The 25067-nt window shown below is 45.8% G+C and overlaps 1 protein-coding gene and 1 pseudogene across 1 annotated transcript in view; both read left to right on the top strand.

The window, feature by feature from the left end:
- Nucleotides 1-25067, top strand: part of LOC8042610 (beta-1,3-galactosyltransferase 5-like) — a 297058-nt gene that overhangs the window by 141861 nt on the left and 130130 nt on the right. The gene's annotated exons all lie outside the window — the stretch shown is intronic.
- On the top strand, nt 18022-20724 carry LOC115318184 (annotated as a pseudogene).

A 25067-nucleotide genomic window follows, 5' to 3' on the forward strand; every position in this document is an offset into this window, starting at 1 on the left:
ATAAACTATATAATTAATTCACGAAGAAGCTACGTTTATGTAAAACAACCCTGTTCCATGAGTACTTCAAAGATAATCAGACGCAGGGCCTTCAAAACATCTGCGAACTAGGGCGTGCAGGGTGGCAGCGCAGAGTCGGGGTCGCGAGGTAATTTGCCGACCACTCAAAGGCCCACGATATAAATGCCACTTCAAATGCCCTGAAAGCGGGATGTAATATCGTCCTAAATCATGAACACGCAAGGAACAGAATTCCAGCGTCTGAAACACTGGCGCCACCGCATCACCGATCCCTCGCAATATTGCCTTGTGTCGTGTAGACGGACGGGGAGGTTCATCGGCGGAATTGCCTCCGCCGATAGCTTTCGGGATTTGTAACCCAAATTTAAAGGTAAAAGGGACGAGCAGGCTTATGAAATGTACGGAAGCACGTCAATACCGGCCTGACTCAACATCTTGTACGCCGGGTAAACGAAGTCCAGCTCATCGAAGAGCTTGCGGCACACAACGCCAAACCAGGAAAGCGGTGCTCGCAAGCGAGCCGATGCGAGATCGCGGAGCGGAGTCCTCCCCCTGACGTCACGGTACACCTCACCCAATCAGGGCGCGGCGACCGCAGCGACGCTTGTGTTCGCTCTCGGGGCTAATAGAGCCCCATGTGTTTGAAAAGTTCGTCGGCCGCCATTTTCCCATTGAAATTTTCAGAAAATCACTTATAACTTTTGATTAAGTTATCGGATCGGGCTGAAACTTTGGCATCTGGTTGTGACCTCTAGCTCTACCTTTGGTCGGAGAATGAGCGTTCGGCGATGCCTAGTTTATTTTTGCGGTTAAAAAGACCGTGTAAATTTTCTTTTGTGACACCCTGTATATATACACATATATAAGGGAACGTGAAAAAACCATGTGAATTTTTTCTTGGAACACCCTATGTATATATATAGGGTGTTCCAAGAAAAAATTCACAGGGTTTTTTTCACGTTCGTGAAAAAAAACCTGTGAACCCTGCGTCGCGCGATGACCCTGGCTTCCTGCGCCGCGCGGTGGCTGCGCAGCAGAGGTTGGCTGCACTATCTCTCCACGGGACGCGGTACCGCCGGGGCTGAGATGCGGTCCGATAGCAAACCGAAACTTAAAAACCCGTCGATTTTGTGCGGTCTTTCAGAAAGCCGTAAAATGCTTAGCGTGCCTTCTATCGTTCTGCAATTTGTTGATTCGGTGTTTTTCGAATATTCTGAACAATTGTCTAATTTAAACCATGCCCTTAAACACAATATTAAAAAAATTAGTTACGCAAAAGTAATTAACAACTTAATTATCCCGGGCTTTAAAAATTTTCCTAAATGGGCCCCTACCCCAGGACCAAAACGCCACAGGCCTTTTTTCGTTGCGATGAGTAGTTTTTGCGGGTGCGATTTGGCCTACGTTTTCTGAAACACCCTCTCTCTCTCTATATATATATATATACAGGTGTTTCATGAAAGGTGGACAAACTCGATATTGCGAAAACTACTCCTCGCAACAAAAAAAAGAAGGCTTGTGTCGTTTTGGTTTCAGGCCAGGGGCCTATTTAGGAAAATTATTGAAGTTCGGGATAATTAAGTTGTTCATTATTTTCACATAATTAGTTTCTTCAGTATTGTGCTCAACGGCATAGTCTCAATTAGAATATTTCTGTGCATCATCGAAAAACAAATCAACACATTGCAGAACGATAGAAGGCACGTTCGGTATTTCACGGCTGTTTGAAAAACCGCACACCTTTGGCGGGTTTTTAAGTTTCGGTTTGCAATCGGAGCGGTTCTCGGCACTGATGGCACCGCACCCCGTAGAGAAATAGTGCAACCAATCTCTGCTGCCCTATCCTCGCGCAACGCAGCAGTGGCTGGTCGCACTATTTCTCTACGGGGTGCGGCTTACATGTATATACATCGTTACATCTTAAAGAACCTGCGTGGCGCGCCATTCATATGTCGCGTGCTTGACGCGATTCCGTTCAACAGCACATACCTTGAAAAGGAGAAAAACAGAAGAAGAGCGATCTCTGTACTTAATTTACCGCTGTTCCTGTTCCCTGTAATGCCTTCAGTGTCGTATATACTTATATATATATATTTATTTTTGGGTCGTTGTTGAACATGCGCACACGTATTTTCTTTCGTACTTCTATTGCGCATCCATTCGTCAGTTCTTGCGCTTCAAATGCGCACGCAAACAAACAAAAAAAAAGAAGAGAAAACGATTGCTGCGCTAGAAACACGAGCCCCTCTGAAACGACTCTTGCAATGGAGACAGCACACGCACACTTGTCAAAGAAAAGGAAATTTTCACCTGACGAGCAGCTACGGTATAGCGTCGCAAGCAACTAAAACGTTTCGTTTTTTTTTTTTGTGTAATTGAAAAAGTAATTGAAAAAAAAGTTAAATGCGTGCACGGCCTAAACTGTTCCGTTTTCCACGAAATAGACCCCTTTTTAAGAGTCCGTAAAACATCGTTGGCCGTCTTCATCTTTTTTTTTTTTTTAATTATTTTTATGGGGATGAAAGAGGAGGGGGGGGGGGGGGGGGGGCACGAACACGATATTGGATCCGAGTCCTCCCCGAACGCTGACGTCATCTTCGCGTCCAGTCCACGCTCGGTGTATATGCGTGCCCATACAACAATGGCAGACTCGGATGGTTGATCCGATAGGACGATCAAGCAACAGCAAAAGTGCAACGTCGCGATTCCTTTTTGCGTTTGCCGTCGCCGACAAAACCAGTTACGCACAGCGAACACTTGACAATCCTGCACCCGATCCGGCAACTTTTTTTTTTTTTTTTTTTCTGCGCGCAATTGATCTCGGCCTTTACACTCGTCGAACACAACGTTAGGACCGAAGTTGACGGAGCGCACCGATTGGCCTGTCACGACGATGACTTCGCGCTTTTTTTCGCCGACGTCCAATCGGCGCCCTCCGCGAACTTTCTAACTTTGCGTTTGACGGGTTGAGGGCCTCTGGTCGATGATAGCAGACGCACAAAGAAAGCGAGCGCCGTGACGGTGCGCTTTTGATGCTTCCTGATGGGCTGCAGTGAATGGTATCGGCGACGTCTATAGAAGAACCTGCTGAGCTGAGTGGAGTGTCTTGGAGTTTGAATCGACGCATTTTGACCAAAAAAATATGAGCACGAAAAAAGTTTCAGCAAAATCTGACCCTCGTTTGCACACGGCTGATCAGAGACATTCCCGAGTGAACGGTTGTCAAGAACTAAAAGAACTACTAAAATTGATCCAAGCTCTTCTTTTTTTTTTTTTTTGGTTGAAAAGTTAATACACGTGACGAAAGCTGGTGCTACAGATACGATCCTGAGGCAAAGCAACCGTCCAGTACACTCGCAAGAAAAAAGGGCGTCAAAAGGTGTATTCTTACACCCTTTGCCCCATATAATACACCCCAGAATTTCAATTCGACGTACCTTGCCCTACAGTCGAACAGAGGGCCCGAAATTTTACGAGGAGCTTGATAGCCGTGTGGTACAACATTTTAAATAGCTAAAGTACGTATCAAAGACAACATAGAGAAAACACCGAGTTTTTACAGTAGGGCCAAGAAAACCCGGATTATTTTTTTCGTGTTCAGTAAAATGTACATTAGCTATTTTAATAAGTTGTACCACACGGCTATCAAGCCCCTCCTAAAATTTCGGGCCTTCTGTTTGACTGTAGGGCACTGTACGTCGAATTGAAATTCTGGGGTGTTTTATATGGGAGAAAGGGTGTATGAATACTCCTTTTTACACCCTTTTTTCTTGAGAGTGTAAGAGGAAGAGTTAATGTTCGCCACAACCACGACCCCCCCCCCCCCCCCCCCCCCCAAACAAAAACGCGTCAGGCCAGGTCAAATGTCGAGCCGATGCTGATTTGCTCTTTTGATTCGATGAGCATCGTTCACTCTGACCGAGCTTTTTCCCCCTGGTGAAACTGTTAATCGGGTATCTACCTGGGGGGAGCTTTGCGACGCTTGGGCAACGCAGGTAAAAACGTTCCGATATGTGGAAAGGGGGGTGTGGCGGTTTCATCGCGACAAAGCCCGAGCACACACTGTCCTCTCAGCGCAACAATTTTGAAACAAAAATTGCATAACACCATCTCTCCTCCCCCCTCCCCCAGTTAAGAGCATTTCATTGGAAGATTTCATAGTAGCGTCTATGGAATGTTCTATTGTACCAATATATAGAAATAAACCCCCAAAATATTATATGTTTAATAGGGGTGAATACGATAGTCTGGGTGTTTTGGTCTCATGGATTGCTTCTCTGAATATGAAGTATGCGTTGTATCGATCTGTATGAATGCTTTGTGGAATGTATTTAATAATAATAGTAATATTTAAATAATTGGTCTACATTTATGTTCCCTCGAAGATAAGCAGTGCGAAACGCAGAAAAAAAATAGATAAGCGTTGAATGAACTCGGAAATCAGGCGTTCAATAAATAAGACTAAGCGTATCTTTGCACAATATAAGATCATTAATGGCGCAGGAATCCTAAGTTGCCTTAAAAATCTTCAAAGAAACCTCAAAATGAAAATAAAAGACGCAGAATTTGATTACTTTTTTTTTGCTTGGTCGAAAACTTTAAGGATGTCCCAAGGAATTAAGGAAATATGTAAAATCGCAACGAAAGAATGTGGCAGACGTCTCTGCTGTAATGAGTGACGGTCAGCTAGTGGGAAAAGATAATGTTCAGGCTGCTGCTTTTATTAAATATTTCGAATCTGTTTATTTTTTTTAACTTACACATTTTATTTTTATCAGAAACTACTAATAAAATTAGCACCAAAATTAACGACCTTACCTTTGATCATAGCGGCATACGGAAATTATGGGAGCATATTAAATTAAGGAAGCTTCAGGACAGGATGGAATCCCCAATATCGTATTTAAATCTTGTGCTGAAATCGTAGCGTCTAACTTAGTAGTTCTATTTACGAAGTCGCTAGTAAGGGAACGTCTCCCTGACGATCGGAAATCGGGAAAAGTAGTTCCAATACATTAAAATGGCAAACAAATAAGTTTTCAGAATTATACGCCTATACCTCTCACGAGTGAATGTTACAGACTCATATACCACATCGTTTACTCCAACTTGGTGTGTTATCTAAATAACGGTAACTTGTTTTTACCATTTCAACATGGCTTTTGCGCGTGGTTGTTATGCAGCACGAAATTTCTGGAATTTTATCAGGATCTTACCCGTGTATTTCATAAATGCTGCCGAACTGGTCGTGCCTTCCTGAATTTCAGGAAGGCTTTCGATGTAGTTTATGATGTTGTAGTATGTAAATGTAACGTCAGGAGTGTCTCAGGGTACGGTCTTAGGCCTCCTTCTTTTTTTAAATTTTTATTCATGATATAACAAACAGAATCTTATCAAATATTAGGTTGTACGCAGATGATTGTGTCTTCCATAAAAAAAAAGGTTTTCAGTGACGACAATGTTAGTGTTCTTCAAAGGGATTTAAACAAAATTACAGAGAAGTGGGAGAAATAGAAAATGTCACTTCAGATATCCAAATGTATTCATGTTACATTGACTAGAAAGCGTAAAATTGTTGCGACATCTTTCATACTAAACTACCATAATTTAAAGCTTTGCACGAAGACAGACTATCTCAGAGTGCGCCTAACAGCTGACTTAAAATGGAACAATCCCGTTATCCACCTGTGCTCTAAAACTAACGCTGTGCGACATTTCTTTTTTTTTTTGTGACGCATTATGAGGGAGATTTTATTCCGCCTAAAAGAAACCTTGCACTTTTCCTGCCTCCTGCTGATTTTAGATTACACTTATATCTGGGTGGCACTCGCATACGCAGAAATGTACAAATCAAAAATCGAAAGAATCCAAAACCAAGCCACGAGACATGTGTCCAATAACTATGATTCCCGCAATAGTATCTCCGAAATAAAGCTAAAACTCGGTTAGAAACCCCTACGGCAGTGGTTCTCAAATGGGGGCCCGCCGACGCTCTGATGTCCGCGAAGGCATTCTAAGGGTTCGCAAAAACCTGCCTTTTCACTCAAGCCTGGCAATAAAAGTTGTCTTTTTTAGATTAACAAGAAACGTTCCAATTTTCGGGCGAGTTTTCTTGTAGGGAATGCCAATGAGAGAAGTCAACTTCACACTAGCGTTTCTTATATCCATTTATTAAATCTGTATCATAATTAACCTATATCTTTCCCTTCCCCTCACCACGAACGGGGTCCTCCGTCAAATCCGCCGATCCACAAAGGGTCTGCGAAACATCAATGGTTGAAAACCACTGCCCTACAGCAAAAGAGAAAAATGCCTTCGTCTTAATAATTTTACAATCTTTATTGCGGTAACACTTGTATGGATATATCAAAATATATCATGGCACCAAGCTATGCTCTTCGCAGAATAAACGATCAAATAAAAGTACGGAAATTTTATGTGTGTAAAAACGGACGCCTGAAAAAAAAAAGGAACTTTTTTAACATTTAATGATTGGAGCGTGCTAGATCTTCGTACCGTCAACATACTTTTTTTTTCTTTTTAAATATGTTATGGTAGTCTGGTTGTAAATCTTTAATTTTGAGTGTCTATGTTGTTTCAATCTCAGCGTATATTATATTCTGTTGTTTCTGTGCTTTTTTTATACAATTTCTGTGTCCCCTCCCCCCCCCCCTCTTTTACCGTAACGCCCACGGGGCCAATGTAAGTATAAATAAATACGTAAATAAATCCACCGGACTTTCCCCTGTGTGATTTTGTTTCTTTTCTCCCGTTTGAAAAATGTCCCCGAAAGGAAAACATTTTGTGGATCTGGAAGGGTTAAAACAAAAGAAGAAAGGAGGCATTGAAAGGCGTGGGACGAGTTCTAAAATTGTTTTCAAAAGTGGAAAACGCGTCTGGACTGATGAATTTGCTTGAAGCGAGTTTCCCATGCAGCGATTCCGCGGCCAAAATCGCTGCCGCTAGGGGCGCGGCGGCACGGATCGCGAGGTTTCATTTCACATTAGCGTTTTCTGCCGTTGCGATGAACAATGTTGCTCACAGCAAGCAGATGCGCACAGTGTGTTACAGCGGCTTCTAACAACAATTCTAATGCATTAGTTTTCAACTTTCCCTTTCATTTCACCTTAATGAAAAAAAAAAAAAAAAACGTTTAAAATACTAAATAAACTTTGGTCTTATTTGTTTTGTTTTTGTTTCTTTTTTTCTTTGAACTTCGTTGTCGCCAAGGATAAAACCTCGAATCATCCTCGGCAGCGTCACGGGCAGCGCCTTCCTCGGATGAAAAGACTCCAACTGGTATGGCCGACCCAACCTCCTGGACGGCGTTGGAGTAGTTTGCATTTCCGAAATGGGGGCATGTGCTCATGATCAGGGGCATATCCGCCAACGGAGACTGGAAGAGTACCTTTGGCCCCGATTGTTCCTAAATTCTTTGAGCTGCGCGTCCCAAAGACCTCGACGCTTCTACACTTCACTAATAAGCAGTTCATTGAACTGGACGTGGTACAGTTTGTCTTATTGGTGTGACGATCTGTGTTGAAAAAGACGCGTCAATGTAGCTTAGTTCTTCTTATTATTATTCTTTTGTTTTTCTCACTAGCGCTCGCACAGGCTGCTTTCGAATCGCGTCTCGTGCTCTCGCTACAGTTAGTACTCAGGCGAGTAAAGTAAAAAAGAACCGCGTAATTCATTGAGAAAACAAATTCCGAGGAAGGAGACATCAATTCCCCTTCTTGATGATCTTCTGAATTCGCAACTCCAGCGCGCCGCTCGCCCTCCCGCGGACGAGCGGAGAACTAGAGGAACGGGGACGGCAGAAGCGGCGGCGGCGCGGGAAAGGTGGCAGGGGCTGTCGGCCTTGATGCGCGAAGCCGTTGTGACGAAAAAGTGAGCGCGTTAAATAGGAATTCTTGTGCTCCACTTCGCAGCAGCGTTGCACGAAGGACCGGGATGTCTGCTTTTATTGGGGACTTTTCCTATATCGCATGCGCTGCAAATTGCTGGTCGTGTGCATGACCGCCAGCTCAATCTGTGCTCAACATGACGGCAAACGCTCCCGCTAAAAATGTACAGCTCTAGTGTTCGGTCTATGAAAAGTATATTCTTTGCCCTAAGTAGGAGAAAACTGGTCGCGCAAGGATATGCCGAGCAATACACGTCGGGAATCGGTTTTCGTTTTAAGGCTGTAGGAACATGACGATTTATTTCAAGCACTTTTAAAAGATAGAATACGCGTATACTTACTTTCGGGTAATCCCAAAATAGATAAAGAAATTCCTGAAGCATCTCAAGCGCGTCTGTGTTAGCCAGCCGTTCGTGACTAGAGCTTAGAACGGGCAGTTTTGGTGAGAGGGTCCACAACGTCGCAAATAGCACTGTACAAAAAAAAGTGTACGGTATAATAAAATACGAATTTAGGTAGAACAATAAATAAAACCCCTCAACCCCTAAACACGCCGATTATGGTAATAGGCAGTTTTAGAATAGCGCTACCGCAGGCTCCCGTTGGCCACCATAAGCAATGCAACGCTCCTGACACGCGCTGAAAATTGTGCTTCAAAGTCGCAGAGCGAGGCTCCGGTTATAATTCTACACCGCACGGTAGCCTGCGATAACAAGCTTCCTATCAATAACCATAGAGCAGTTTGATCACGTGTTGCAATGCACTAAAACCAAGATGGCGAGCAGCAAGTTGCGAGCCTGTGACACGATCGAAGGCATCAATACTGCGAACGCTGCTCTTCTGAAGCTTGACGGTCACCGTGCGCGGCTCACTTTTCGGAGCACTAATGGCCATGGCAAGAGCAAACACGATATCTTCATCACCCTCAAAAATATTCTGCCACAAACAGTGACGTGGCCAGTGCGTAAAACGCGCTCGCCCACCACAAAGCTTCGCAAGTCGAGGTTTCTGCAACTTTTAAATATCAGCATGCTCATTTTGCTAACGCGCATCAACATATCAGTCACCTGTAACATGATCCTGCCCTAACCACTTCCCGTTTGCAGACAAATAAATCATTTTTATTGCACTGACCAGCGTCAGCGAGCAGGCGCACAGGAAACCCTGGAGAATCTGTCCCCGTCCCTTCCGCCATCTTGGAACTACCGCCCCGCCACCTTTAGGGCGTTGGAGTTGCGAATAGTTCCGACGCTACTGCTGAAGCAAAGAAGCTCAACTGGCCAGAAAAAAGGAAACCGCAAACCAGTCGCTTGCGTACTTTCTCTGCTTGTCGTCTGCTTCAAGAACGTGAAAACGCCGCCGTCCTATGCGCCAGCTTTCCGGCAGGGTTGCTCCTCCTCTTGTCACGTGATTTCCGGCCGCGCTGTGTGTGGCCAGCGCGGAAGCTGCCGCTCTGCCGCTGCGAAAAATTTTCAACCTGGTGGAACCGTGCCGCTCTGCCGCTGCGGCTGGCCAGAGCGCCGCGACGGCAGAAATCGCGCCGCTCAGGGCTAAAATCGCTGCATGTGAAACCCGCTTAAAAAAGATTAACGTAAAAAATTGTAAAAAAAAAAATAAACAAATAAATAAACAAATGCTTTTTTATGCCAAACTTTCGGTTATTTTAAGGTACGTGGTTGTAGTGCGAAAATTCGGTAAATGTCCAATGAACGTTTCCTTTTGGTATGCATGTTTCAATGTGGACTACAGCAGCGTTACTGGAGCAAGCTCAGTTTCACAGCTCCGCCTCAGACGTGGGCTCAGTGGCGGTCACGAGAACTAGCAGCGCTGCAGTCGAGTCTTACTTCCGAGTTGTCTAGCCCGCCAAGTTTGAATAGGAATACTTGAACTTGAGCGAGTTGGTGATTCAAACTAATACTTCACTGCGCAAGGGAACAGACTCGCACAAAAATAAATTTCAGACACTCAAAGAAAGAACTCTCACACTGCGCTCACTCTCGACACTGTAGTGTATTACACTTCAGCTTCATCATCTTTTTTTTGCCATTTTACGCATGAACGTAAAAAAAAGGAAGAAAAGAAACAGAAAAGGAAGCTCTCAACGCGGTGGTAGCAGACGACGCGCGAGACAGGGAAGTAAGATCCGACTGCAGCGCCGCTACACTCTAAGAAAAAAGGGAGGAGAAAGGTAGCAAAAGCGACTGTTCCTCCTTGTTGCGTACAAGTTGCCCAGAGAAGGGAGGAACGGCAGTTCAGATGAGAGGACGAGGGCGAGTTCCTCCTTGTTCAGTTGGCGCAGGGGTAGGACATCGCGCTACTGACGAAGTGGTCAACGGTTCGATCCCCAGAAAAATTTTTTTTTTTTTTTTTTTTTTTGTAAAGTTTTTTTTTTTAATTTTTGTTTACCAAAACACGCATAAACAAACCCAGACCGATGAAAGGAAAATTAAAGTCCTTATTATTCTCCGAGACGTTTTCCTCCTCCAGGCAGACCGGAGAAAGCTTTCGCCCTCCCGACCCATCTTCTTTCGGTTTCGTTTTTCGAGCACATCGCGCACGTTGTTTAATGAATTAATGTTGAGTTGATTGAGCTTCAGCGGCAGCAAAGACCGCCTGTAATTCCGTCTTCTAGTCCAAACGTGCAGAACATTTCGGTTGCATTGACGTTTTTACCACTAATTTTATCAAACGAGCTAACGAAGCCGCTAGAAACAGCGAAGTTCCGGAGCAGTGCCAGCAGCGCTACATACACTGGGTAAGACGGCCGTCTCCAATTTGCGGGACACACGCGGGACTACAGCAGCGAAACCACGAGGAACTGTGTCGACGTTTTCGACGTTATGGAAATCGCGGGAACTGCGTCCAAGGAAGGCAGGTTTTCCGGCAGTTTGATACTTTAGACCCATGTTCCGGATAAAAAAAACAGGACGCGGGATGGCCAAAAAAACCTGCTTTTCGTGCAAGGCTCGTCAAATTATGAGGCGCTGGAGAAATGCAGCCTTTTGCGTTAAGTCCTTATTTCGAACTCTTTTTGTTCGCCTTCCGCCCATTGAAAAGCATGCGGCAAGGGCCTTAGAACGCGCCTGGTATCGCTGCGCCGCAGCGTTCTTCCGCATCAAAAAGTTCGTCTGCTTTCCTCGCCGTCACCATGGCAACGAACGCCGAATGAATAGAAGCACGCACGGTACCGCCGCGTGAAGCTAGCAACAGCTGACGCCATTTTTACGAATGCCGTCTGCTAGCCAAAGCCGAACGCGGTGTGTCAGATCAACCGCCTCCGCCGGTGCGCCGCTAGCAAAGGCGACGAAGCTGAGACACGCCGACGGCGATCGAGCAAGCAACAACACCGCGGGACGGCTGCAGCGGCGGCATTTATTCGGATCAAAGGCCGCCTTCGCCGGTGCGCCGCTAGCAAAGACAACGAAGCTGAGGCACGCCGACGGCGAATGGGCGAGCAACAGCACCGCGGGACGACTGCAACGGCGGCATTTATTGGGATCAAAGGCGCGAAATAAGCAAGAACAATTTTTATTTGAATCATAACACCCGATATCCAAGTTGGGGACCACATACCTTTGCTGGGTCTTTCCTGTGAACTTTTTACAGAGACAGGGGGTGCCGCATTCAAAACACAGCTCCGTTTGCAAAATATGGGGGCCCTGAAGAGGACCGTTGAGACCGCTACCAGAACCTATAACTGACGTAACGAGCACTTGACGAGCGGTTGGCGCATAAGTCGTCTTTATGCATGCAGGCGGGTGACGGGCTCAGCGCAGTGGATCCCTCGAAGTCACCGGGGCCGTCAGAATCCTCGCCCTGTCTGCGTCGGGGCTCTAGATTTTGGCGGCCGCGGCGACGAACGACTGGAATCTATCAGTGTTTCCGCGCCTTCTCTCTCCTCCAAAACATGAACTTTGCAAGGTGACCAGTGAAATGGTGGCTCTCGCGCCGTCCACGTGGAAGAGAGTTTTTGACGTGGGCCCAGGTGCCCTCCACCGTATTGGTGTGCGCACCAGTGTTCGGGTCGACAAAGTGCAGCTTGTGGTTAGCGGTGAGGTGCGTGAAGCGAGCGTCATCTGCAAGCTTGCGATAGCCAGCCCAACAATCTGTGATTATTCTTGTTCCAGGGCGGACCCACTTGGCTATTAGCCCTTGCAGGGTTTTAGCGTCACGGGTCTCCACGGGAACAAAAAAGCAGCACCCGCTGCAACGCGCCACACCACCGAAAACCCACTGGCCAGGCCTTAAATACCTGCGATGGTACTTGTGCCGACCGATCATACTCTCGTCTAGTTCTACAGTCACGCCTTCGCCACCAATCATGTCTGAATACTTACAGACGGCATTTACCACAACGTCCCGACAAAGGCTCGCCCAATCAGTTATTGTCTTACTTGCGATATCAGCCTCCCGCTGAATGACGGCGCACGGTAGGTTCTGGCATCCGGAGGATGATTTTCATGAGTTGGAGAAACGTGAGGTGCGTGCGATCCTTCGAAAAAGGAACCGCTCCGTACCGAGACCTCGCCCCGGCACTGAACTTTGACCGGCTTCCTCTTGGGCACCTCACGAGTCATCCACACACCGCAACCCCCCCCCCCCCCCCCCTTCCCCCGTGTAGCCATCCGCAGATCTAGCGCGGACTTGCAGCTTGTCATCGCAGCTTCGCACTTTGGACACGCACGAAAACCCAGGAGCCAGGAGCAGGCCAACGCGCTGAAGCAAATTAATTGCTTCAAGAGGGTCTTTCATGGCGCCAAGAAGACGGCACAAGTTGAACGCCATGGCACTGCGATGCTCGCCTCTTGAAGAATAAAGCGCCGAAGGGGAACTGCGCGCTTCTTTGCATTTATTATATTTATTTCATCCGCCATTTTATACCTCGTGACATAATTCTAACAAACTCATTGGTTGATCTGTCGGACCACACCATCGCGTGACATAAAAAAAAAAAAAAAAAGAAACGCCAAACGTATGTCCACGGACGGCATCGTCACAGAGAAGGGAGCAGTCGAACCCAACAACAAAATGAAGTAACAAAGTGAATAAAAATAAAAATAAAAATAAAAAAATAAGAAGGGAGTCGTTGGAGTTTCGGACGGCGTCTTCTTTGATGAGAGGAGCTGCTCTGTCCAGAGCGGCCAGAGCAGCCGTGCTGCTCTGGCTGCTCGGAATGTTCCTTTTTTATTCTTTTTCTTACTCTACTGGGTGCCACGACCCTTATTTGAAGCTGATTTGTTAAAATAATAGCAAACAACGCGTTGGAACGGAGGAGGTAGAGAGTCTTGGCGTCAGAATTTGACGTGGTAGAAAAGAAAAGAAAATAACGAATGCACAATACATACCGTATGCCAAGACCGTTATACTCCGCACTTGGCGAGGCCTTATGACGCAGCCGACGACCGTTAGGCTATTTATTTTGTTTCTTTAGATTTTTTTATCGTGACGACTACTCCACTGTGCCTCGGAGTCTCCAGCGGAGATCCGGCAGTTTTTAATTATTATTATTATTGTCGTTTGAAGGGTACTCTTTCTATGCTGCTTCGTTCCTGACGCCATAAAAATATGGGGCGGGAATACTTTGCACCACGTATAAAAAAATAAAAAAAATGCATAAAGACGACTTATGCGCCAACCGCTCGTCAAGTGCTCGTTACGTCAGTTAAAGGTTCTGGTAGCGGTCTCAACGGTCCTTTTCAGGGCCCCCATATTTTGCAAACGGAGCTGTGTTTTGAATGCGGCACCCCCTGTCTCTGTAAAAAGTTCACAGGAGAGACCCAGCAAAGGTATGTGGTCCCCAACTTGGATATCGGGTGTTATGATTCAAATAAAAATTGTTCTTGCTTATTTCGCGCCTTTGATCCCAATAAATGCCGCCGTTGCAGTCGTCCCGCGGTGCTGTTGCTCGCCCATTCGCCGTCGGCGTGCCTCAGCTTCGTCGTCTTTGCTAGCGGCGCACCGGCGGAGGCGGTTGATCTGACACACCGCGTTCGGATGTGGCTAGCAGACGGCGTTCGTAAAATGGCGTCAGCTGTTGCTGGCTTCACGCGACGGTACCGTGCGTGCTTCTATTCATTCGGCGTTCGTTGCCATGGTGACGGCGAGGAAAGCAGACGAACTTTTTGATGCGGAAGAACGCTGCGGCGTAGCGATACCAGGTGCGTTCTAAGGCCCTTCCCGCATGCTTTTCAATGGGCGGAAGGCGAACAAAAAGAGTTCGAAATAAGGACTTAACGCAGAAGGCTGCATTTCTCCAGCGCCTCATAATTTGACGAGCCTTGCACGAAAAGCATGTTTTTAGACCGGAGTTTGGAGATAGTTTTTTTTACAACAACATGGGTCTAAAGTATCAATGTGCCTTTCCTTCAACGTGATTCTTCTGCGTGTCGGCAACATCGTCAACGTGGTTCTGTATTTCTTCGTGTCAGCGACATCGTGATGGCAGTGTTGTGGGTTGTGAACAGAAGACTGGAATTATCGCCGATGTGACCGTGTGTTCGCGTATCAGTGGTGTAACAACAAGATGAAATGACGTAAACTGTCGGGCATTGAAGCCGCTGGTCGGGCCGTTATCGGAGGGGCCGGGGTGTCGCAGGATGACATTCCGCTTTACATTAAAGAGTTTAAAACATCTTGAGGGATTAGGTGCAGTCGATCGACGTGTGGATAGTCGTGTTGGAACGCTGGTCTGAACGGTAAGCTCCTATCGTACAGTGGCCAATGTGACTGTCGGTCCCCCAGAGCGATTGCGCTCTGGGGAAAAGACAACACTACGAAAGTATGACGGAAAGCACGTATATTTATAATGGAAGTTTAGCATAAAAAAAAAAGACAGGCAAAATCGAAAAAAACAAAACAAAAAACGCTATCCTTTATTTTACTGTTTAAATATATTACGGTTCCTGTAGAAACTGCCCTCTAAGTGGCGCGCTGGGATGAGCGCTAGAAGTTTTCGAGCTCGCAACGGCGCAGCTCCGTACACTTAACAGTTGTCGGAAGTCGCGGCTTTGACTGCATTCAAGTTGATCCAGAGCCTCCTAGATAAGTGTACTATGCCTGTCAGCTCCGCTTTCAGAGCGGTACACGTGCCGTGTACGGGTAAGTGGCGCCATCAAACGACTTCTGTGCTAAACCAAGGTAAGTGTAGCCAGGAGGCGCTGGTGCGGCGCAACCGCCGAACGCTTCGTCTGCTAAAACGGAATTTCGGCGCTTTCTCGGGCGCGCACGGAAACAGCGTGCAACGACTGTTAGCAGTGAGTGACAGAATAAATCTAAATAATATAATGAACATGAACGCAAATAATCACCACGAAGCTACTATGTAGTGCTCTCACAAGCCCGGTAAATAGCAGCGGAACTGCATGCGCGACCCCAAAACAGAGCATTCTGGACGTGAAAACGTCCTAATGTTCCGTCAAACAATTTTCCAGAGAAGTAGCGTACGTCTCAAATAATTTTATAGCACGCCTGTATAAGAAAACTGCGGGATGCTATATTTTGGTGGTTCAACTCTCATTTTAAAATTGCACATACCAGCTCGGCTCTTGAGAAAATATATCTGCCATTCTCTCCCCTCGTCAAAACATCTCATGTCTTATATCGGTTTCATGTCTATGTCTCGCCTGCTTTCATCAGCTGCCAGTAGCACATAAAAAAAGAAATCATTTTCTTGCGCGTCTTACATTACCGAAATTTATACAGCGTACGTACGTGGTCCAGATGTCAGACGAGACCTAGATAAATCTTTAAAAAAATCGGATTTGCAAGCTACAACAGTGTAATTGCCCGCACAAGTTCGGCTAGGTAGTGGATTTTATTTCTGAAAATAAAAAAAAGGAAAGACTTGACCCACTCAAAAGTTGCAAGTAAAAACAAGCAAAGTTCTATGGGCCGACATAAGGTGAAGCCACAATCTTGTGGGCCACTGGGACGTTTGGTAGACAAAAACGGGGGACGATATCAAGGCTGTCCCGTCCACGCTTTTGTTAAATTAAGCACCCCAATGGCCTACAACCACGGTTTATTTTTTTTTTTTAGATCGAGATACGTGGGAATTTATTGATTTTCCCCTGTAACTTTTGACTGAGGGAAGTATTTTTCTTGATATTTTAAGTAACTAAATTCACCACCTAGCCGAACTTGCGTGATAAATTACAGTGTTGTAGCTCGCAAATACGAATTTTTTGCGATTTATTTAGGTCTCATCTGACACGTAGACCACATATCAGTATGAGGATTGATCTAGCTTTATTACAGATGTGGTGACATTTCGTATTTTTAGAAGCCTGTTTGGAGCGAAAATAGTGCATATATCAGCACTGGTATGTGCTAGGCATCATTTACATAGTATCTCCATAGGCAGGTCATCATATTGAAATAAATCAGCGCCATTTAGCGCTAGCATACTTGCTAATATATATGACTACAAACACCTATACGTGCCGAAAAACAAACTCCTGGGAGATAGTTTAAGGAAGTGGTCCAGTAGCTAACACGTTACCATTCTGAAAAATCAACCGAGAAAATCCAGCTTGAGTTTCGAAGCATTTATTCACAAACATTTGTGTACTTCGCAAGTGGTGTTAAATAAACCATTCTAAAACAAAAGAACACTGACACCCCCCAATTTTTTTTTTTTTTTTGCCAGGCGATTTATTATGGTATCAGAAGACTACCGAATCAATATGTTGCTACAGCGTCACGCATATTTTTAATAAAGTTAAAAAAAAAAAAAACGCAACTGGTTGAAACCGAAATTGAAACTGGACTGGGGAGTCTAGAAGTTTTTGTGCGACACAAGGGACAATAAGTGAGTAGACACGGACAAGCCCTCCTTCTGTCGCGCAAACACTACTAGACTGCACCATGAACCAACTAGGCCAACAAGTTTTAATGGACTGGGGAGGAAGGAGAAATAAAGAAAGAGGAGAGAGGTGGCTGTGATACTTCTTCCCCCCCCCCCCCCCCCAAAACAACGTATTTGCAGCTTTTTAGAAGCCACAAATAATGGGCACCATATGCCTTTTCCCTTTCTAATATTGTGTGCCTGCCTTCGATGACGTACGACTCTGATCTTTGGTGGTTGTGTCTAAACCATAAAAAACGGCACATGGCCACAGAGAAGAGAGTAAAAGCGTGACTCAAACTGGCCAGTTCTCGATCGGAAAGAAAACAAATTTTGAGCAGCGAATCGTTTTCCGGGTAGTTGGGCTCTCATATGTAATGTACAAATAAAAACCTTGGCAAGCATAAATACACTGTCAGTGTCCCTTTAAACCTGTAATAGGTTCTGCGTTCTTGAATAAAGCCAATAAAAACCAGAAAACACTTGCCGATAAAAAATGTTGTCACTTATAAATTTTGTCATTTTAGATTTGTCGTAAAAACTCGAACTTTTTTGGGTCTGCCAGCTTTAATAAACCCAACAGGCCTTTATATCACCGTGGTTCCGCGAGCCAGCTTACGATTCACTTCGTTTTTAGTGTCAATTTCCAATTGTAGGTGTCACAAAATTGCTGTTTAGTCTATTGTAATAAAAATAAGCCAGCCTTCCTACAACCACAGTCGAATATGTTTCACACATGAAAAGACTCCTTTACTAAATTTGGAAACTGCTGCTTTCTACCTTTCATTCACTTCGGCTATGAAAGCCACTCTGAATTTCATGTACCACAAACTAAAACTCCGAAAAACTCTGCATGCATTTTGCTCAGAAATGAAATCCAATACGCAGAACCCCAAATATGTTACAAATAAACACTGAACATACTCCTTTTACGGCAATGCGCTCAGTTTATCAGTCGAAGTTCACATATGTAAAGAATGTTACACACAGAAGATGACAAAGCATTTAATTGCAGATACACGAGTGATCACTATTATATTCAAATAAGGAAGAGAAAAGGATGGTTTGGCCCTAATCATGACGTCCTATTTCAGGCATGACCTGCTGCATACCACATTGTGGTTCAAGCAGACGGAAGCCAGGTCAAGAAAGGAACTTTGCACTCCACGAAATACCATCAGACCCGGATGAACGAGCGAGCTGGCTACAAGCAATCAAGAGAGATGACTGGCTGCCATCAACCTACTCCATGGTTTGCAGTCGGCACTTTGTGCCATCCGACTATGTTGAGGGCAAACGCCGGAAGCTGAAGAAGGGCGCTATCCCAAGCATCTTTTGGAGCATGCCGCCTTCAAATATCACTAAGATGAAGGACGCTATCAGAAGGAAGTGCAGCACTCCATATTCATCAGAAGTTCCCAAGAAGAGGCAATGCCTGGACACAGGCAGTTCGCAAGTGACTGATGCGACATCAAGCTCTACACTGGATACTCCACCGACCTCCTTCCTGTGCAATGAAGGTGCTGAACGAATCCAAATCATCTGGACATCTCCAGCGAGCACCTTGGAGCCTCAAAACAGGCAGGCATCAGAAGTGTCAGACAGCAGGCCATGCCAACAGCCAGTGCTGTTCACCCATCAAGGAACACAGGCAAACGTTCGAAAAATGTCAGCACAAATAACCGTAGAGAAACGTAAATGGACCCGACGAGTCACCACCCTGCCAAACCAAGTGGAGAGACTCAAGAACACTGTTGACAGATACAAAAAAGACTTGGAAAAGTTGCAAAACCTGAGGGAAGAAGATGATGTCACAAATTTTCTTAACATCCGTGAACAAGCAAAGGAAAAGAACATATCGGCTATGTTTCTAGTCGACCAAGTAAAGAACTACCACAAGAAAAGCCCAAGGTGGACAGAACATACCATCCGTCACTGCATTTTGCTGAGACACATTTCTACGAAGGCCTATGAACACATAAGGTCTGAAGAGCTTTTTAAACTTCCCAGCAGGAACACTCTGCAAAGCTACATTGGAGCTGCCTCAGGTCAAACTGGCTTCAGCGACTTGGCGAAGGCTCGGCTTCAAACAGAACTGCACAACCTGGCAAACACACAATCAAGGACATGCTCTCTCATTATTGATGAAATGCAGATCAAACAGAGCTTGCAGTACAACAAGCAGCAGGATGTCTTTGTGGGCCAAGTGGACCTGGGACCATTGACTGAAAAGACCAAGCAGCCCATCCTGGCAAATTCGCTGCTGTGCTTTCTCATGAATGGGCTCAGCATTCCATACCGGATCCCTGTTGCCTACTTTTTTACCAAAGGGTTAACAGGAACCGAACTGGCCAAGCTTCTGCTTCATGTCTTGGGCAAGGTGGAAGACGTTGGCTTCAAAGTACTCCGGATTGTAACTGACAATCACCGAGTGAATGTCAATGCAATGAAGCAGCTTTGTGGGGACTCCTTACACATCATATCCTGCACCCAAATGACCCGGAGAGGATTTTGTTCCTTAGCTTTGACTATGTTCACATCTTGAAGAATATACGGTCCCAATTCCTGGAACGCAACTTTGGAAAGGACAATGAGATCAAGTCCTTCTACCTCAAGAAGTTGTACGAGCTCCAGAGAGAGGCGGCTGTCAAGCCAGTCAGGTTCCTGAGTCGCAAACATCTTTTCCCTAGCAACATAGAGAAAATGAATGCCAAGAGAGCAGTCCAGCTCTTCTCCCCTGAAGTGACCGCTGTGCTCAAGCACCTCCAGGAGCAAGCTGGCCATACGAGTGACCTACTGTATGCGGACGCAGGACCAACCATCTTCTTCATGGACTCTGTGTACCGCTGGTTCATTTTGCATGATACCAGTAACTGCACACAACACATACACCAACGCTATCCAGATGTGCGCCAGTATGATCATCCAGACGACCCTCGTCTGGAATGGCTCGAGTTTTCATTCCCAGCCTATCTCGAGCAGATCAAGAGCACAGCAAGCCCATCACAGTTCCTGACGACAGAAACCTACGAAGCCCTTCTCTTGACAACATACTCGACAGTTGCATGTGTACTACACCTTCTAACCAAGGAAGACTTTGGATTTGTACTGACCAGGAAGTTCAGCAGCGACGCCATTGAGTCCCTGTTTGGCTCATTGAGACGATCTCAAGGGTGCAATGACCAGCTTAGCGTTCGGGCTGCAATCTCAGGAATTGAAAAGATCCTGAAAACTGGTCTCATCACAGCTTCCCAGCAGAGCAATGTGTCACATGCTGCCTCGACCTCATCGGGTATCACTTCAGCAATTCGGTGCATACCACCAACAGTGTCAGCTGCCACGCCATTCCAACTTCCAGAGAGTGCAGCGGAAATTTTAGAAAAGCTGTCAGATCCCAACGTACAATACCTGCCAAGCCTCGAGCTGTCGGCGACAGCGCACGTTGGGGGCTACATTGCCCGTGTTGTACAAGAACACTTTTCATGCTTCTTCTGCATACCTCTTCTCACAAAGCCGAAGACAAACAGTGCCTTGCAAGGGATCACAAACCACCTGGACCGGGGAGGCCTTTTGTATCCCTCAGATGAACTTGCCCACCTTCTCAATGTCCTCAGGATGTTTGCAGCGGATGTGTTGTCGTACAACCTCAGGAATTGGCAGCCCCTCGAAACTCTTGTGAAGTTTGCACTGCCAGCAGTGTATGACTCTCCTTTGCTGCTCTGCCCAACGAACAACAAGGCTCATCGCCGTGAACTGATCCATCTTGTCTGCACAAAGTTCTTCAGACCGCTCCTTGTTAACTATGCCTTCTGTCACACAGACAGGAACGATAGATTTAAGATGTTTGCACGAAAGCCTCTATCTCGTAAGTTTCAGAAGGTGAGGTAGAGTGCACGCAAAGGTAGATTAGAGCAGTGTTTTTTTTTTTTTTTTTTTTCTACCTCTAGTCAAGCGGAACTCTGTTCATATGTATTTTATTTGTCCTTTAAGCCTTGGCATTTAGTGATTTTGTGTCCGAGTTGGTCTTTCTGCGCAAATTATGATATATGTATAAAGATTATATTTGTTTCCAATGAGTTTACTGGGTGCCTTTACTCCCGCTAATAATTCCAGCACCTGCTACAAGTCGGTTTTCCCTTAAATTTTGCCAGATTTCCAGCACTCGTCACTGCAACGTGACTCGATCACGTTCCACCAGTTACATAGCACAACACTGCAGCAATGTTTTGTGTTGCTAGGGTTTGTTTTAATGCGTTGAAACGTATCAATTATAAAAAAAGGGAGACAAAATGTTGTTGCAAAACTTCTTTCAGCAGAACTGCTGTCCCTTATTTAGACACAGTTCGATTCTTGCTTATCACTGCTCACGACGTAACTTTTTTTTTTCATTTACATAATTCAACATGCTGAAAATTTAGACACGATGCAATATTATTATATGGAAGGCCTTTGACCAGCGCGACTGCGTAATATAGAAAGCCGAACTCTCGACCGACGTTTCATTGCCTTGCCTGACCTTAATTTTGCTCTTTTCTGACGTTCGAGCTTGCAAACCCTGCTGGCCGAAATTATTAATACCGCAGCGCTCTTCCTACTTACGCATAACTCAGGTTAAGATTGCGTTGTAACCCAGATACTGCTCCTCATCCGGGGTTCGAGTCCAATCACAGCGGCTCATGGGGTTCTCACCGAGTTGCCGCCGTGCACGCCGATATTTGGCCATTTGGACGCCGAGCACGTCCGGCGAATCTTCTGCTCCCTTCGGGAAGGCCCATGGGCTTCACCGCACATCACAACATGTACGCCTAGCTGGCGCCGCCATGCGGGAACCACACGCACTTTTTGCCGGCTGCCTTTGCATTGCCGGAGCCACGAGCTGACGGGCATTGTACACTTATCTAGGAGGCTCTGGTTGATCGAAAAGCGATTTCTGTGCCCGTGAAGCATCACTTCCAACTGAGTGGATATCCGCTCTACAGAGATTAATTCAAGACGGCAATTGCAGCTTTGCGCGAACAGAACAAATAGAAAAACGAACACTACAATATAAATACTGGCTACAAAGGGCCATGCGGGAAAACAAACTCATGGCTTAGAACCACATTGAAGCGGCTCGATTTATTGGCTTTCAAATAATTATGGCATGATCGAGCGTCTTCTTCTTAATAAGAGATTCATCCCCTGAGCCATTAAAAATAGCCTCAGATGTATGACATTGCTGGAAAAAAATGAACATGTTCGGAATATTTTTTTTTTTGCTTAGGGAGTCACCGAAAAATTCCGTACGTTCAAAACGACCACTATAAAAGACGGAAACGCAGGGCTCGGTAGTAGTGATCGGGGTAGTGTGCTGTTGTATTGATGTCTGTATGTGCGATGCCTGTGTATGCGTTCAATATATGTTGACCTGATGTTTGTAGTGTGCGCAACGTGTCTACATGTGTAAGAGATTCCGAAGAAAAGGAAACGCAATTGTGGCGTAAGAAAATAAATATATTTTTTTGTAAAACATGAATTGGGCGGTACCTAGCGCCACCTAGCCTAGCTACGTGCGATTACTCTGCTTGACCCTGCCATCTGGTAGCAAGCGATTTAACATCCTTTTACGCTACGCGGCTACGCCATAATTTCGTGTTACCGTGCTGAGATAAGCCAAGAGGTTGCTTCGGATTTGCTTTTTTTTTGAGAGCGGCTTTTGGTTTTGCGGGCAAATGATTTTCACTCCTCCGTGATGTGCGGTTGACGCAACGGTTGACGAAGGAATTGTGGCTCGAGGAATAGCAAAGGTAGGACATAAAGTGCGCGAACTGAGTGCCGGTTGTCTCCGTTGAACATCGCAGTGCTGACGATGAGAAGACTGAGTGACTGCATGCTTTCGAAACGTAAGTTTTTTTACCTGCAGGGGTAAAGAAACTTCGGAAATAAATACAGTTCGCGGAAAGCTCGTGTTACGTTTTTATTTCCTGCTCCTCTCGCTTCGTGCAATAGACTTGGTGTTCTCGTTAAGCCTTACCGAGCTCGATTTGCTCGATTCGTGGCCGCCATAATGAGATGCAGTCGACGGAGGAACTTTTCCTTCCCTGCTTAAGGGACGAAAGTTTCTCCCTTTCTGAAGGAACATATGTGTTAAGAGCGTTCCTCCCTTTAGGGAGGACTATACTGACCCTTTTTTCTAAGAGTGTAGTTCCCGTCACCGCCACCTGGGCCACTTGCCTCCGCAGGCGAGAATAGGGAGTTGCCACACCGTGGGAGTTGCGAAACTGAGCTTGCTCCAGTAACGTTGGACTACAGACACTGACGACGTGAAAATCGCCAGCCGTTGCTCATTGTGCTCAGGCTGAGAGCCTCGTGATTCGTTTTTCGTCGTTCTTATTGCCTCATTCCACACTCTCATTAAAAGAGGGGCGATAATAAGAGTCTCGAGATTCAGCCTGCCCTGCGCTTCTTCAACTTTCGGTGATTATAATCACGTCCCGTAGGACTACTGTGCTTTCATTTTTTTCCAAATTAGGGCCGAGTGCCTAATAACACATATGCTAGAGCCAGATTAGATGTAAATGTCCGTGCTAGCTTAAAACAAGTTGGACTACAGAACAAAATGAGCCGTAGAAACGAACGTAAAATAACGGTTGTTAGAGCGCTTGTTTTTTTTGTTTTAGATTGAAAGCCATTAGCCGCGCCCCTTCTAAGCGCTCCCGGGAAGACGAACATCGGGGAAAACTCTTAAAAACGTCGTATAGCGATCAAAGTACAAGGTTAGCGAAACTTCCGCCGACGGGACCATCTAATTTTTGACAGCAGTACTAAGCGAGAACGCAGGTACGCGCAGACACACAAAATAAAAGCAGAAACTCACTAAGCTCGGGTTATTCCAACCGGTAATTATAAGCTGACACGGCATGCGAGTTTCACACCGATCACGCAAGCAAAGATTGCACCTCGTTGCTTTGTTTTGTTTTGTTCTTCGCTTTCGAGGCCTAATTATATGGCGCACGCTCGTCGTAAACCTCTTTCTTTTCACTTTCAGCGTTCGTAAGTTTTGGTGCAGCAAGTATGCACACACACACATACGTGTACACACACGTCTATGTACAAACACACGCACGCACACGCTCATGCGCACACGAACAAACACACAAGCGCACATACACATTCAAACGTATACGTAAACACGCACAAACACACAGACACACAGACACACAGAGCGTTGATTTGCCTAAGCTCCTTTCGTCCTAATGCAGAAGACCGCCATTTGAGCTTCGCTCCCTCGCACCTGGAAGGTGAACCGAAGAGGAGACTATTACCAGGATTACCCAATCACGGGCCGAGAATAGATGAACGCGTCTCGATCCACACACTGGTTCGATCCCTACAATCGGCACACGAGAAGACTCTACGCCATGATTGTCTTCGGCGGGCTCAACCAATCTGAAGAAGACTTGGGTATCCAAACCGTTAGAAGCCAGTAGTCGTAGACGGGTATTCCGAGTCTGAACGCCTCCGCGCGTTCATACTTAGGAACCGAATTATGACTGAATTAGCAAAGAAAACCTTCGGTGCACCTACAAAGCGGAGAAGAAAAAAAGGTGAAACATTCGCATGTAGCTTTTTCTACCGAGCAAAGGGCGTAACTGTGATATTACATGCACCTGGTCTGCTTATAAACCGGTAAAAAGTTTCCTTCCTAGCTGTACTTCTTCGTGATTTCCGCTCGTACGTGTAAAACTTGTAGTCCTGTACGCCTTCTTTATATTTCGAGAATACGCCGAGGGTTCGAGGAAGGAGGGGGTGGGGAGCGGATAATATATTCCAAGCGCGGACTTCGCTACCTGATCACTTGCGCGCGGTGCATAATTCATTTAGGGACTAATTGCGACGTCCTGGTGTGTTTATGTATGACTGTGTGTGTTCAGTATGTGAACCTCCGTGTTTGTGCGTGCGTGGTTGTGCGTGTTCTTTCTAATGAACGATTCGTGTTGTTAGGGGGAAAGGACCAATGCAGGGGTGAGGAAGAACTAGGCATTAAAAGCGTAATGGTATAAGGAGGTAAAGACGAGGTGAGTGTATGGAGCTTTGGGCCGAGATGGGAAGGTAGTGTGATGTGGTCTTGGATTGTTAAGCTTATACGCCGCGAGGAATAACAAAGACTGCCGGTTGACGGTGGGCAAACCACTCTTTTAATAGTGTCGTACTAGTCTGTAGATGTACTTCCATGAGTGTTGTTTTTGTTATGCTGCAACTATTTCCAGAAAGAAATGAGCAATCGACACAAAGGTTTTCTATGCGATAACGTTC

Source organism: Ixodes scapularis, unplaced genomic scaffold, assembly GCF_016920785.2.
Source record: "Ixodes scapularis isolate PalLabHiFi unplaced genomic scaffold, ASM1692078v2 PGA_scaffold8__174_contigs__length_109621045, whole genome shotgun sequence".
Lineage (NCBI taxonomy): Eukaryota > Metazoa > Arthropoda > Arachnida > Ixodida > Ixodidae > Ixodes > Ixodes scapularis.